Source organism: Amphiprion ocellaris, chromosome 7 (genome assembly GCF_022539595.1).
Source record: "Amphiprion ocellaris isolate individual 3 ecotype Okinawa chromosome 7, ASM2253959v1, whole genome shotgun sequence".
In the NCBI taxonomy this organism is placed as follows: Eukaryota; Metazoa; Chordata; class Actinopteri; family Pomacentridae; genus Amphiprion; species Amphiprion ocellaris.
In genome coordinates this window covers 11,873,968-11,887,699 of record NC_072772.1, presented here as the reverse complement: position 1 = coordinate 11,887,699, position 13,732 = coordinate 11,873,968, and the positions used below count along the sequence as shown (strand labels likewise).

Genomic DNA, 13,732 nt, shown 5'->3' with positions numbered 1-13,732 from the left:
AGCTTGCCAGCCACACATCCCCCCTCCCTTCCTATGTCATTTACAACCACAATACACCTAACAAGTTAAAATATATGATTGACCACAATGAGTTGTTCTCAACTCTGCTGTGTTTGTTCCAGTCCACTCTATGTGTGTCTGTTTCCACACATGGAACCAGAGCAGGATAGACACGAGTGGAGAAGAAGCAGAGGAAAGTAGCAAAACAGCAGTCTAGCCTCTCACACTAAACAAAAATGAAACAAGCGTATAAAAATTTGGTGAATAGCATAAATAAAATGAAGAATGTGACTTTTTTTTTTTTTTAAAGTTATTTTTTTGGCCTTTTTGTCAGCTTTTTTTATTGGATAGGCACAGTGAGAGAGAGACAGGAAACAGGGGAGAAGAGTCAGGGGAAGACATGCAGCAAAGGGCCGCGAGCGGGAATCGAACCCGGGCCAGCTGCGTCGGGAACCAGCCCTGTACATGGGTCGCCCGCTCAACGCGTTGAGCTATACGGGCGCCCTGAATGTGACTTTATTATCTGCTAAGGACACGTATGCTAGTTTATTCATTACATTGCAGGTGTTTGTCGCTACATTGATGCTATATTCATGCTTAAAATCTCACATTTTGTACCTTCAGGATCAAATTTGTGTCGCTGACAATGTTTACTCATTTGTGTAAAAGGTCACATTCTGAGTTGGTTTCCTTCCATTGAGCTTTTTTTTCACTGCAGGCATTTCAACTTGTCACAGTGGGGAAATAACAGGTGGAATACATGATGGCTGGTTCCAAAATGTGTGCCAGCAAGCCACAACAGTGAACCAGCACGTCCAAAACGGGGCCTCCCCTGAGCGCAATGCACCCTTCATTAATACATCTGCGCTCTCCCTACTGTCACAAGTCAAATTGTCTGCTGTGAAAAGGACTATTGAAGCTGCATTCTTATGACACTCTGGTGGATGTGATGCATCCCCAGAGGTTCGTTCAAAGTAAATCAACTCTCAGCTATTGTTGTCATAAATGCAGCTGTGGCTCAAGGTCCCAGCAGAACTACTGAGTAGGATTGTGTTAGTAAGTGAAAGTCTCGAATTCAAATTGTTACTCCAAGCAAATAGGGGCTTTCTCACCATCAAATCATAGCGAGACTAAAGGTTTCTAAGGGGGAAGTGCATGGTTTTCTAAAATGCACGAAAATGAACCTGGATCAGTTGTACTCAAGGCACAATCAGGAAAACAAAAAAAATACCACACAATCAGAGGACATATAAGTCAAGCTTGGCTCAATTAATTTGCTAAACATGTGATTCCAATCAGCAAAAGTACTGTCAAAAGGAGGTTAGTGGTTGGTAGTTTGGGGGTTCTGTCTGCTCTGGAGTTGGACACCTGCACTGAACTGAGCAAGGAGAGGTAGCACTCCATTCTTCAGGCACATGCTACACTGTATGTACAGAAGGATTCAATCCGCAGCAGGATAATGAGCTCAAACACAACTCAAAGCCTTGCAAGAACTAGTGGAGGACCAAAAAAGAAGAGCTGACTGTCATGGACCTTCCTCCATAGTCACCTGACCTCAACCCCACTGAGCATTTACTGAACATTCCTGCCATGAAAATAAGCTGTTGGGACTATAGTCAGGTCATGCAGGGATAACATGGGTCATCGGGTTTTGTACAAATTGGTGGAGTCCATGCCAACATGACTGCTGCTGTCATTAGACAAATAGAGGGCAGATCCAAGGTATTCTGAAATTTAGGTTGATGTTGATTAGAGACTGGTAAACTGGTGTTGTCCTTTTTAGTCAATAAATTTGATTATATTTGATGCAAACGCAAAATCAATGCATCTTCACGAGCAGGTTCAGACTTTTGAACCACAGTATACCTAATCATGCATAAAAAAAAAAAAAACACATTATGACGAAATTAGGTGTAAAAGTTGTTTTTATGTGTTGCAACAGAAAAAGCACAGGTGTCATTCATGAAAAGGTTTCAGTATAAAGGGTCCTGATTGGACACAAGAGAAATTGTTGTCATTGGTAATATCTGCTTTTCCTACTGCGGTGTGTCAAAAAGTCAGTATCAGTAGCAGTAAAACTTACAAATCCAGGAAACAATATATGAAAGCCTCTTAATACAGATAGGAAAACATTTTTAAAAGTTTATAAAAATAAAGTTTATGTATACGTACAATAGAGACAAGCATTATGCAAGGTAAAATGTGGGTAAAACAAAGCACTATGCATCAGTACAAAAGATTCCTGATCCCCTCCAGCTATGCATTCCTACAGTGTGGACATTTGGTCACAAAATTAAAATTCTGCTCTATATAGTTGATCATTTCTCCACCATTAGGGGTGGAAAACACAATCTGTCGTCTTTAAAGCAAAAGCTGAATGAATTTTCTGTCTGTGTACTCTAACTTCAGACAGACCAGTCTCTCAGAGCTCACTTTGTGTTTCCATGCAAACTGTTATTTTTGTTTTGGAATAGCTTTGTGGTCTGCTCTTTTTGTGGTCTCTCATCTTGAGTGTTATTGATCTCATTAATACTACACTACTGTTGACACAACGCAAATGATACCTGAAAATATGGGAGTGCAACATTTTTCAAAATATATTAATAAATTATATTCATAAAATTATATTAATAAATCATTTTATTCAATTCTTTTCATTTAGTTAACTGAGAAAAAAGTAGAAAATGACAATTTGACTGTGAAACAAGAGAAATTCAGAAGGAGAATGAAAAGTGTCTGACAGAGCGTTAAACTACAGAAGGTAAGTGGAGATTAGACTGCTGCTCTTTGCCTCTCATTATGCAGTCCTCAGGACTGCAGGCAGCTACAACCTTGTGACTCCAAGAACAGAACACTTTTTAATTACTGTCTGACCCATGGAGTACGTGTTTGTACGTGTGGTTGCGACTACATCTTTCAGCACCTATAAACGTGCTTTCATCAATACACACCTGGTCTGTGTGGAGCAAAGCACGCACATCTTTCAAAATTCATGATACTTCATTCGTCGTTAGTTAAGTTATCCAACCAAAGTCAACCAAAAGCCATGACAACCCAGATGATAAAAGCTTCTACTTCTGCTTTCAAGTCAGGGGCATGAAGTAATGAGAGAACTTCAGCAAAAGAAAGCTTACACCAGAAAGAACATCTTTCTACAGATGTTTCCGATTCCAGGGCTGCAGTCACATTCATTTACTGAGAGTCTGTAGTGCAAAGTGCACTGTCTGCTCTGTTAGTACAGTTCCACTATCCACAATATTTTTTTTCTGTAATATAGTATAATATGTAAAATCTAATAACATCGTAAGGAAACTCAGCTACTTTGGTCATGCTACCAGACATCACTGCCTGAGAAAACAATCATTCAAAGGATGCTTAACGGAAAGAGAAAGAAAGGTAGACCTGCAGAGAGTTGGCTTGACGACAGCAAAGAGATCGCAGGAACTGGAATTGCGGAGGCTACTAGAGCTGCTGTTGACCATAGACGATGGCGTTCTGTCATTCGAACCACACCGGCATTTACTTATGCTAAGTGATATGATAGAGAGAGATAATATGGGTCTCCCTCATCTTCCAAGGAAACACTTGGATGACCCAATAAAATAGTTGACATTCATAGGACACTGCCATTGTTATACAACTCAAAGTTTTGGGTGAAAACAATTTTGCAACCCCCCAAATAGTCATAAACCCAAGGTTAAGAACCACAGATTCCGCCAAATGCACCACTCTGCACACACTAATATGATTCAAAGGTCAACAAAAAGTAGCATATTTGATCATTTGTTTGAGCAGTGGTGATTGTTTTGAACATAACAAAGAAGCTGTTTATGCTGCAGAAGATTGTTTTGTTTTGTTTTTTTAATCACCATTTGAATTCATTGTGAATCCAAGCTACCACAAAATGGTATCTTTCAGTCTTTGAAACCTACAGGCAGTGAGTTTTTGGTACTCTAGTCATAGATGTCGGGAGGAGTCGTCCTTTAGGGAAATCCAGTCTTGAACAGTTAATAACAGCTTGAGCGACAGACAGGTCGAAATGGAGGAGTAAATGTGTAGACTGACAGTCACAGCAGAGATAGGTGACATAATCTGCGGCAAAGTCGATGTGATTGGCAGTAAATATAAAATGCTGATGTACAGTTTGATGATGCTGCTTCGCCATGGACCTTTTAACCCCCCACAATGGCTGAATGACGCAGCTCCCTAGGAAACAAATTGCATCTCTGCTTGTCATTATCACATTAACTATGCATCAGCTGTCAACAAAGGGCCACAGTACTTGTTCACACACACACACACACACACACACACACACACACACACACACACACTTATCGTCTTTATTCTACATGACTAATCTCCAAACAAAGCTGTGAATGTTAGCCTCTAAAATCCTTTCACTTTGAATTTTGTTGAGGAAAATCCCTGAAGAAGAGTAAAGAAGGACAACGCAGGCAAAGAAAGAGATGAAGAGACGAGCGCCGGCCAACTCCTGCTGAGACCTCTTTGATAGATGCAGAGTTTTTCGAAGAGGGAGTTTGGTTCATTTGCTAATCTCTCTGCAAAGACTGTGGGCATTTTGTGTATCCATTTGTATGTGACTGTATGTGTATGTGTCTGTTTTTTTCCCCTGTCATTGTGTAGATACTACGCATACAGTACATGGACAAATCAGGCAGTGCAGGGTTTTCTTTGTGTCCTGCATGCATCTTAGTTAGCAATAACGGCTCTACAGCTTTATGTCTTTTTTAGGCAGTCCTCATTATCTGGATGCTGGAGCTTTTATTGGGTAATCTGTCTTGTATCCTTTAAAGAGCCATTAGATTACCTTGATGTTTTACAATACAGTAAATTGGGCTTACTTGGAATCCCACTAGTAATAAGATTAAGCTTTCCTTTGCACTGTTTAGAAGTGAAGAAATGTGAGATTGTACAGTTTCTCTGCTAAACCGACAAAGCTGGGTAGTCCTGGTTTTACCCTCGCTCTCTGCATGGCAAAGAAGTAATTAGATCCCTCTTCTTTGGGGCCAGATTTAAAAGAATGGAGCACAGGGTGAGCTTCATATTTGATTACAGCCTCTATCCCTCTGCTCGAGTCATCATCAGAGAAGAGAAGAGAAGAGAAGAGAAGAGAAGAGAAGAGAAGAGAAGAGAAGAGAAGAGAAGAGAAGAGAAGAGAAGAGAAGAGAAGAGAAGAGAAGAGAAGAGAAGAGAAGAGAAGAGAAGAGAAGAGACATGGTTAATTAGGGAAAGAAATACAACCATAAGGGAAGTTATAAAATTATGAGATATGCATGAGATGACAAGAAGTGACAATGAGCTTGGAAACGGAAAGAATGAAAGTAGCTACTGGGGTTTTGCATGAAATTTTAGATTCTTGCTCTGTCATGTTTGGCTTAATTGAGTATTCGAATGGCTTCATAATATGCAGGGTGTGGGGAGCTGTAAAGATCCCTGAGCTTTGTTTCCACACCGGCTTTGGATATTTATGTATGTTTTCCTGTAACATAATTATTTTCACTGATTTGCCATTAATTCAATATGTAAATCTAAGCAGACTGTTTTAGCCTTGCTATGGAAAATGCTCTCACTGGGCTTATCAGAAGCCCTAGCCAACCCACTTTTTATGCATCACCTTAACTTCATGTAAAGATAATTAAAGACACTTCAAAGTTATGCTGCTATATAGTGTGCATCCGGGAGAGAGTCATATGCTTTCACTGCAAAGACTAACATGACAAAAGAGAGACCGAAAACACTGCTAAAGAGCTTTGAGGCTCAGTGGGATATTTGTATCAGAACTTTTTTGGCAGTTACTAAACTGCTTACAGCTAATAGGCAAAACCCATATTTATGCCGATTTTAGAGCAGGAAATGCAAGGCAGAAGCAATCTGATCTGAGCACTTATCATCTTACAATAATTGCAGTAAAAATCAGTCCTCTTAGTCAACATCATGGATGCAGGAGAGACTGGTATGGCCAGATGACAGGGTTGGCGCTGCACTGAAATGCTAAGCCTTGTCGAGTGCTCCCAGTTTGCAATGGTGTTTACTGACCAACTATCCGAGAGTCTATGTGACAATAGTTCAGAACTGTTTTGGTGGTCAGGGGTGGTCATAATGTTTGGGCTCATCGGTATAAACCATCTGTGGCTAAATGTAGGCAGTAATGTCAGTGCAGTCTAAATTACAACTCTTTAACTTAATCTTCAAATTTCAACAGCATTCAAGTAGAAAAACCAAGACAGTTTGCTAGATTCCCAACACTGATGTTGGTGCTGTTGCTGTTGTCCTTTAGTCTTCTAAGCCGTCAAGGATGGAGGGAGAACATCTTGGAAATCATGACATGATAATTCACAGCTGCTCTCTTGTGAAGGACAGGATGATCTTCCCCCATATTAGCATAAGTCAAAATGCTTCCCCTCTCTCTATTTCTGTCTCTTCTAGCTTCCCATTTGGCTGAACAGATCATCAGTGCTGTGTGTGTTGGTGAACATGCTGCACAGAGCTGGTTATATTGCATAAATGTATTGTGTCATGTCATTTTTTCTTATATTTTTCGATTGATTTTATTTTTTGTCATAGTGGTGAGCAAGCTGTTAGTTTGTCACTGCAAGATGAGCATGTTAAGAATTTGTTGTGATGTTTTGATCCACCTTAAAGGCCTCTGCAGCCTCGCCCATTGCCACTCTAAACTCAGCAGTTAACCGCAGTTTGAACTCGGAAAGACACAAAGTCAATAAATCAGCAACGGCATGTTCAGTGAAGGAAACTGGCAGCTGTACTTCTTGTCACCTTGACAGATGAATGACACGTCTCCTTGTTATCCCATTGAACATCTTTGCTTTCATCATTTTTCTACCTCCGTCTTATCCCCTTTACCTCTGTTCTCATTTGTCTTTATTTTTGTGTCTTGCACTGGGTCTCACTCGTGTTCTAGCTCTAATGAATTCTTTCTTGTACGTTTTTAATTTTTTTTCTTCTCAAATGCCTTTTGGTTTTCTGGGTATTTTTTTCTCACTTCTTCTGTTTCTCTTTCTCTCCTTCTTTGTTCTCTGTGCTTTTGTCCTCACATCTTTTTTGGTTATTTGAGGACGTGGTACGGCGTCATGTCTCAGGCCACTGGAGGACTTTTAGAAGTCAACAAGAGAGAGACTGTCACAGTCTCCCAGGTTCCCGCACGTGCACACAAACACACGCTCGCAAATTCAATCACACACACCAGTGTTAAGCTCTCAAATTCCCCTCAAAGAGCCTCGCTCCCACAAGGCAAGATGCCACAGAGAGAAAAACAAAGACATGGAATGTTTTCTCTCTATCCTCCCCTTTCCTTCTCTTGCTCTCCTCCTCTCGCTGTAGTCTTCAGTAGTTCTCTGCAGTGCAGTACAAACATGCAGAGTGATCAAAGAGTCTGGGGTGTCAGAAGCGAGGGACAAGTTGGACGTGTGTGGAAGACGAGATGAGGGAAGAAGGCAGGGGAACAGAGCCGTCAATCAAACAATCTATCAAACTCGGTGGAGCTTGTATCCCATTTGCACACCTGTGGACTTCTGAGCTCACCTGGAAGGACCATCAGCATATGATCAGAGCTCCTGTTCTGTTGCCATTCTGGGTGCTTCTTTATGTGCACATTTAAGGGCCCAAAAATGTGCAGAAATATTGATGAATGTTGGTAGATGTTGACCTGACTATGCTTTCTCCTGAGAAACTACACTATGAATGAATTTAATAAAATAATCATGAGTACCATGTTAAGAGAAAAATTATCATTTTCCCTCTTTCTCATTTAACAAAAGGTACATTAACACTAAAATTCTGACAAACCGTCTGTCAGCTAAAATAGCATAAAAGTCAGGAAGCCAATCTAGCTGTGCTTGTCTTCAAGTCTAATCTGCTATGAAGGGAAATGAAAAGTACATTCATCAGGGAAAACAACCCTAGACCAAATTTAATTCCACCATTAACTAACTCACTCAGTAAAAACTCTCTTTTTCGCCCAGTTTTTTAGGAACATTTTATCTTTGGCTTGAATGCTGATACTGGTGCTTAATAAGCTCAAGAAAAATTTGTAGAGTAAGCTTGCTCGGAAAGAAGTCAAATTAATAATGCTGAAATGGTGACAGTTTTATTCCAAAGCCAGGCTGTGTGAACTGTGAAGTCACAGCACCCTCTGCTGGAGACACAGAGAAATACATTACCAATTAAGGTTTTTTTTTAATGTGTGTGTAATACCTCTGGCAAAATCATGTCCTTTTGTTAAATTTTACTTAAGAAAATATGTATTCTAACCACCATGTCAAACCTGTGAAAGATTAGGACCAACATAAATCTGATAAAAGCTCATTTTACTTCTGCAGTATCCAAGATACAAACTAAACAAAACTACATACATAGTATGAGAATGACAAATTGTGCTTTTACTTCTGATCTGTTCAACAGCTAACTATCCTTGCCTGGCTCTTCTTTCTCTGTCCTTCTCAAATCCTCCAGCTGCACACAGGAAGGTTCTATGTCAGCAGTGACATTTATGTTGGTAATATCCCAATATCTGAGTGACCAATCTCATCACCTGTCTACCCTTTAGTTAGGTATCATTGAATTGAAAACCCTTCAGCGCAACCAACAGATCTTGACCATGTACAGTTCCTCTGACCAAAACTTTAATAACTTACTTGTATCTTAATTCAACATTTTCTTTGTCCTTCTTTGAAAATAATACTACAGAACACAAGTGGTGATCTGTCAATGCTGTCAGTGTGTAAGATTACACATTTGTTTCCTGTTGTGAAGCTGTGAAGGATTAGAGATGTCTCTTTCATTCAAGGTGCCTTTACTGAGAGGTGCACTTCAAACACTACAAACACAGTGTATCATTGATTACCTCATACAATACACTTACTGAGTACTAACTCAGATGCTGGGTTAGCTGAATCTTGTGGTCCAAGGTGGGTCCTTCAGTGGAGATGAAGCCCACGCTGGACCTGCCCAGCCTCCACAAATTAAACAGTGCAGTTCAGAATTAATAGTAAACCTGGATGCTTCTCTCTGAGCTTGTAAAGTCAAACATTTCCATGTTTAACAGCCAACAAATTGCAGGGCAAGTTTTGTGATACTTGTCTTCAAAGGACAGGTTGTTACGTTTTAGGAATGCACAATGGCAGGGAATAGTGTTCGATGTTAATACTGGGTTAACTTCTGTTATCTGTATAGCCCTGCATGTCCGGGTAGACTGTTAACAGGAGCAACAAATATTGTTCATGCCTTGCTTCTATTGATTAAAGCTCACATAAGACATTTATCATTGACAACTGAATACACAGATAGACATACATATTGGTCACCTTTGTTCACCAAATTTTATGAAATGACATCGGGATGATGGCAGTGAATTCTGTGGGTTCTGTAGGTTGCAGGGTGGGACCTATCTAGATCAGGCTCATCCTGGCACATCCCACAGATGCTCAATAAGGTTTGGATCTGGGGAGTGTGTTACCTGGGTGAACACCTTACCTTTGTCGTGTTCCCTGGGCCACTCCTGAGCAGTTTTTGCTGTGTGTTGTTGGGGTGCATTGTCCTGCTAAGGGGGACAAATGGCATCAAGGACTACTGTTGCCATGGGGAGTTAGGGGTTGCTTGACCTGCAATGTTTAGGTGGGTGGTACATGTCAAACACCCATATGAATGCCAGGACTCAAGGTTTCCCAGCAGAACATTGCATTATAACAAGATGATCGATGTTATTCACTTCACCTGTCATTGGTCATAATGTTGTGGCTGATCGGTGCATAATTGTAGATAATGTATGTCTATATATTGTATGTCTTTTTTGCTCTAAACACCTGTAGACTGGACACTATGCTGCATGTTACATGTGGCAAATGAAGGGTCTTGAATCTTGAATACTTAAAGAGCCAATTTACCCAAGTCAAGGAAATATATAATTTCCACAAGCACACAAAAACACACTCCACACACTGTGCTGATGAGTCAGAAGTACTAGAGACAAACTAGTGTATTGTACTATTATAATTGATGATGAATTAAAGATTATGTCTACTATAGGATGTTTCAGCTCTATTACCTTCACAGATCTCTTACCTTTGATGTATTTAAAATCACCAACAACCAGTACAGCAGGGATGCATTCTTGTACAATATGCCTGGTGCCTAGCAACAAAGGGCCACTCTTTGCAGCAATGCTTCTTTCCTCTGTAGAAAGAGAAACACAGGGAAAGAGAACAATTCTTTCTTTCATCATTCTGCTGATTTGCTTTAACAGTTTGTCTCAAAAGTTCTCATTATTTTTGTAGCTCTGGAAACAAATGTGTGTAACATCCAAGTTTTCTACTAAATGTGTGTATGTGCGGTAAGAGTTTTCACACTGGGAAATCTTCAGTAGTTAGGTTGGTGTTGTGAAGAACAAATACTGGCAAGAACATTGACACTGAGCGTTGAAGTGCAGCTCCATGGACAGTGACGTGCTCCTAACAGACATTCAGCACTAAGATGGATGGATTTTTCCAACCATGATAAAATTGACAGTTTTACAATGTGATGCAATCCAACAAAACAACATAACCTACACTTGAACCCACCACAGCAATTCCCATTTTAAAAAAGATAAGTATGAGATTTATGTCAGTAGTCAGCAAGAGAAACTGCTTCTGCATTGCTTTTATTGCTTCTGTTCAAATCTAGCCTGAACGTTTCAAATTACAGACTAGTATATTGTCTCTAAGCAGCTGCTATGATACACTGAAACATGCAAAAGAATTGGAATAAAGAATGTGTGTTAGTTTTACATTGTGACCTGAGGCTGCTGCTGCTGCTGCTGCATGGAACCTCATAAAGTGTCCAAAAGGAAAACCAATAACTGACGGGTGCTATTTCTTGTGCTATTTTGCAATTTGTTTTTTATTCAGTGTGTTCAAAATGCAAATGTTTTGGCCCCAGTGTGCACTCCACCAGTAAAGTTTATTAGTATAATAGTTGTAGCTCTATTGTCGAGACAAATGCTAAGAAAACTCGTGAAATTTAAAATATAACTATGAATATTTAAAAAAAATTTTATCACCTGTCAGATTTTATTTGTTTTCACGTGACACCTGAGATGATTAGAGCAGATTTCAGCAGGTCAGTAATACAGAAGAAACCTGGCTGTCTCCAGAATTCACCCAGAATGAGCTACTGTGCTACAAGCACACTGTCCACCCATCTCATTAAGTGAGGTTAACACTGAAATCAAAATAAAGAGTTAAAATCCTTTCAATGTAGCTTTTCAGAAGACAACTCCAACGTGTACGTCTGTTGCTTGTTCAACACTCAGAGACATCACCTGTGATTCTGCTACATAGAGACAATATTATAGATTGATTTACTAGTACAGTTTATACATGGAGGTTAATTTGACTGATTTATTCTGCCACTAGCCTATGTTAAAATAATATTATGGTTTGTCAGCCTGCTGTGTTCTTTTGTGTTGTCATTTTGCCTGTGTTTGGAGAGGCCTGTTAGTACATATGCACTGCTGCTTGCAACGTTTGTTGTTTCAACTGCCAGTCTCTGGCAATGTTATTTTGGGAGGCTGAAAGTATGGGAACCCCTGACTTTAAGAGTCAAGTTGACAATGCAGGACACACAACTTCACTTCACATCCTGAGTAGTGGACTAAATATTATGTTGACTTTATTATTTAAATGATTTTCCTTTATGCCATTCCTGCATATAACGTCTCAGCCCTTTAAAGCACATTCAAAGTTGGTTTAAAATCATAAGTATTTGTTTATAATATAACATATTTGTAACTAAAGGCCAAAATTGAAAGAAAAAATCTTCTTCGTTTAAAAAAATGCTTGTTCATCTGTTTCTTCAGGACTAAATGGATGCAGGAACAGGTTTAATTGACAATGCTGGCAAGAAAAGCAAAATTTTGAGATGTGCTGTTTAACTGTGCTCAATGGAAATATATGAAGTTGCCATTTTTGAACTGAACATTTCTAACGTTCACCACTGAACAGAGCATAGAAACAGCACAAATACAAAAATCTCCAGTCTAAAAAACTGTTAGAACTTTGGCATAAAATGTTCAGGTTGGTAGGCTCCCATCGCAAAGTAAGGAGCACAACGAAATAATAGGTTGTCAGGGCATTTAAGAGTAAACAAGAGTAAATAAAGGGCTGTTGAGTAAACAAACTGACAACACAAGCAGAGAAATAACTCGGGGTAACATGTAGAGGTGTCAACCTCCAGCTGTTGTCAGAGTCTCAGGATAAATGGCAGGCGAAAAAGATTTAAAATGGAATCACACACACACACACACACACACACACAGGTTGTTTTCCAGGTTCCCCCACAGCAGTGGAATCAGTGAGGCAGCTGCTGCTAACCCAGTAAACAAGGTGATAATGATTTATACACTCAATGGTGGGCAACACACACTGCTGTGTGTGCTGTGACAGTTTGTTTCCAACAGTCCATGGCTGAGTCCTCAGCTTCATGCATCATTTTAGCCCCAGCAACACAGTCATGAGGTAAAACAGTGACTTACATCAGCATCATCCTGTAAAAATGAGAGAACACAGATGGTCTGCAGGCCTCCATATTGTTTATATAGAGTGAAATTACAGTGACCTTGATATATTCCTCTGTCACTTATGAACAAATATAAACACATAGTTTCTGTTTTGCTACAGCTTCTGGCAAGAAGGGGGAATTGAACTGCATGTTGATATAAAATGAAATCATACACAGTTTGTCAGTTAATGTCAGGAGATTCAAATGTTTTTATTTTATTTTATTTTTTTACCTCTATATTTCAAGTTTTTGAGTATTGGGTGTTGTGCACCTTTCAGGCTACAGACTGCAGGTTGCAGTAAGAAGATAGTTTGGTATTAAATTGTAAGTTAAATGCAATAATATGCTTCATTAGCCTCCCAAAATATAATCTGTAGGCTAAAATAGCTAATAAATAATGGAAAATTATTTCATTATTTTTGCGTTGATGTTACATTTGTATTATTTTCACAGTACATAAACAACTTTTATCAACTTGCAAGTACGCTGAACAAAAATAACAATGCAGCATACAAATGGTCTACTTTTGTGACTCTTAAAACTTAAACAGGTAATTTCTATCGGGACATTAGAAAGTAGTTAATTTTAGCCAACTGTTCACAAAAAAATTTTGAGCTGTTCAAGTGGTGGCCAACACTTTTTCAACCACTGAGTTCATCCACAATGATAGAAGATAGTGTGACCAGTACAAAGATTCCTTTGACCACGGACTACAAGACGCCACAGATGACAAGAGAAAGATTAGAGAGAGCTGTTGGCATACCGGATGCTGCATTTCCGTATGGTCACAGCCCAGGCACTGTCCAAATCTGCCTCATTTCTGGTCAAAAAAATTATTCCAGACAGCATAGTGCCACTAATCACTTTGCCAGCCCATTCTGTAGAACATAATGGCCTGGCTTCACCACACTACCACTGTGCTATATGGGAAAACACCCTGAATTGCTTTTATTTCTTTAAACCAATCACAGTCATAGTAGGTGACGCTAAGAGGAGGATGAAGCTTCGGTGCTTTCTGGAAAATAGCCACAGGGGAATTGTTGCGATGGAACATTTGCATGCATGCACTGCAAAAAAAATACTACAAGGGCTCCCTTACTGCATGATACAAATCCTCTACAAAACTTTACATTTTTTACAGTGGTAGGTTGATCCT

At 39.6% G+C, this 13,732-nt stretch overlaps 1 long non-coding RNA gene across 2 annotated transcripts in view; it reads right to left on the bottom strand.

Moving 5' to 3' along the window:
* Window positions 1-281: 281 nt before the first annotated feature.
* LOC118470758 (uncharacterized) overlaps window positions 282-13,732 on the bottom strand; it is a 36,166-nt gene continuing 22,715 nt past the window's right edge. For both annotated transcript variants that reach the window (XR_008602284.1, XR_004847901.2), the window contains one exon: window positions 282-10,212. This is a non-coding gene — a long non-coding RNA (uncharacterized LOC118470758). The remainder of the gene's footprint in view (window positions 10,213-13,732) is intronic.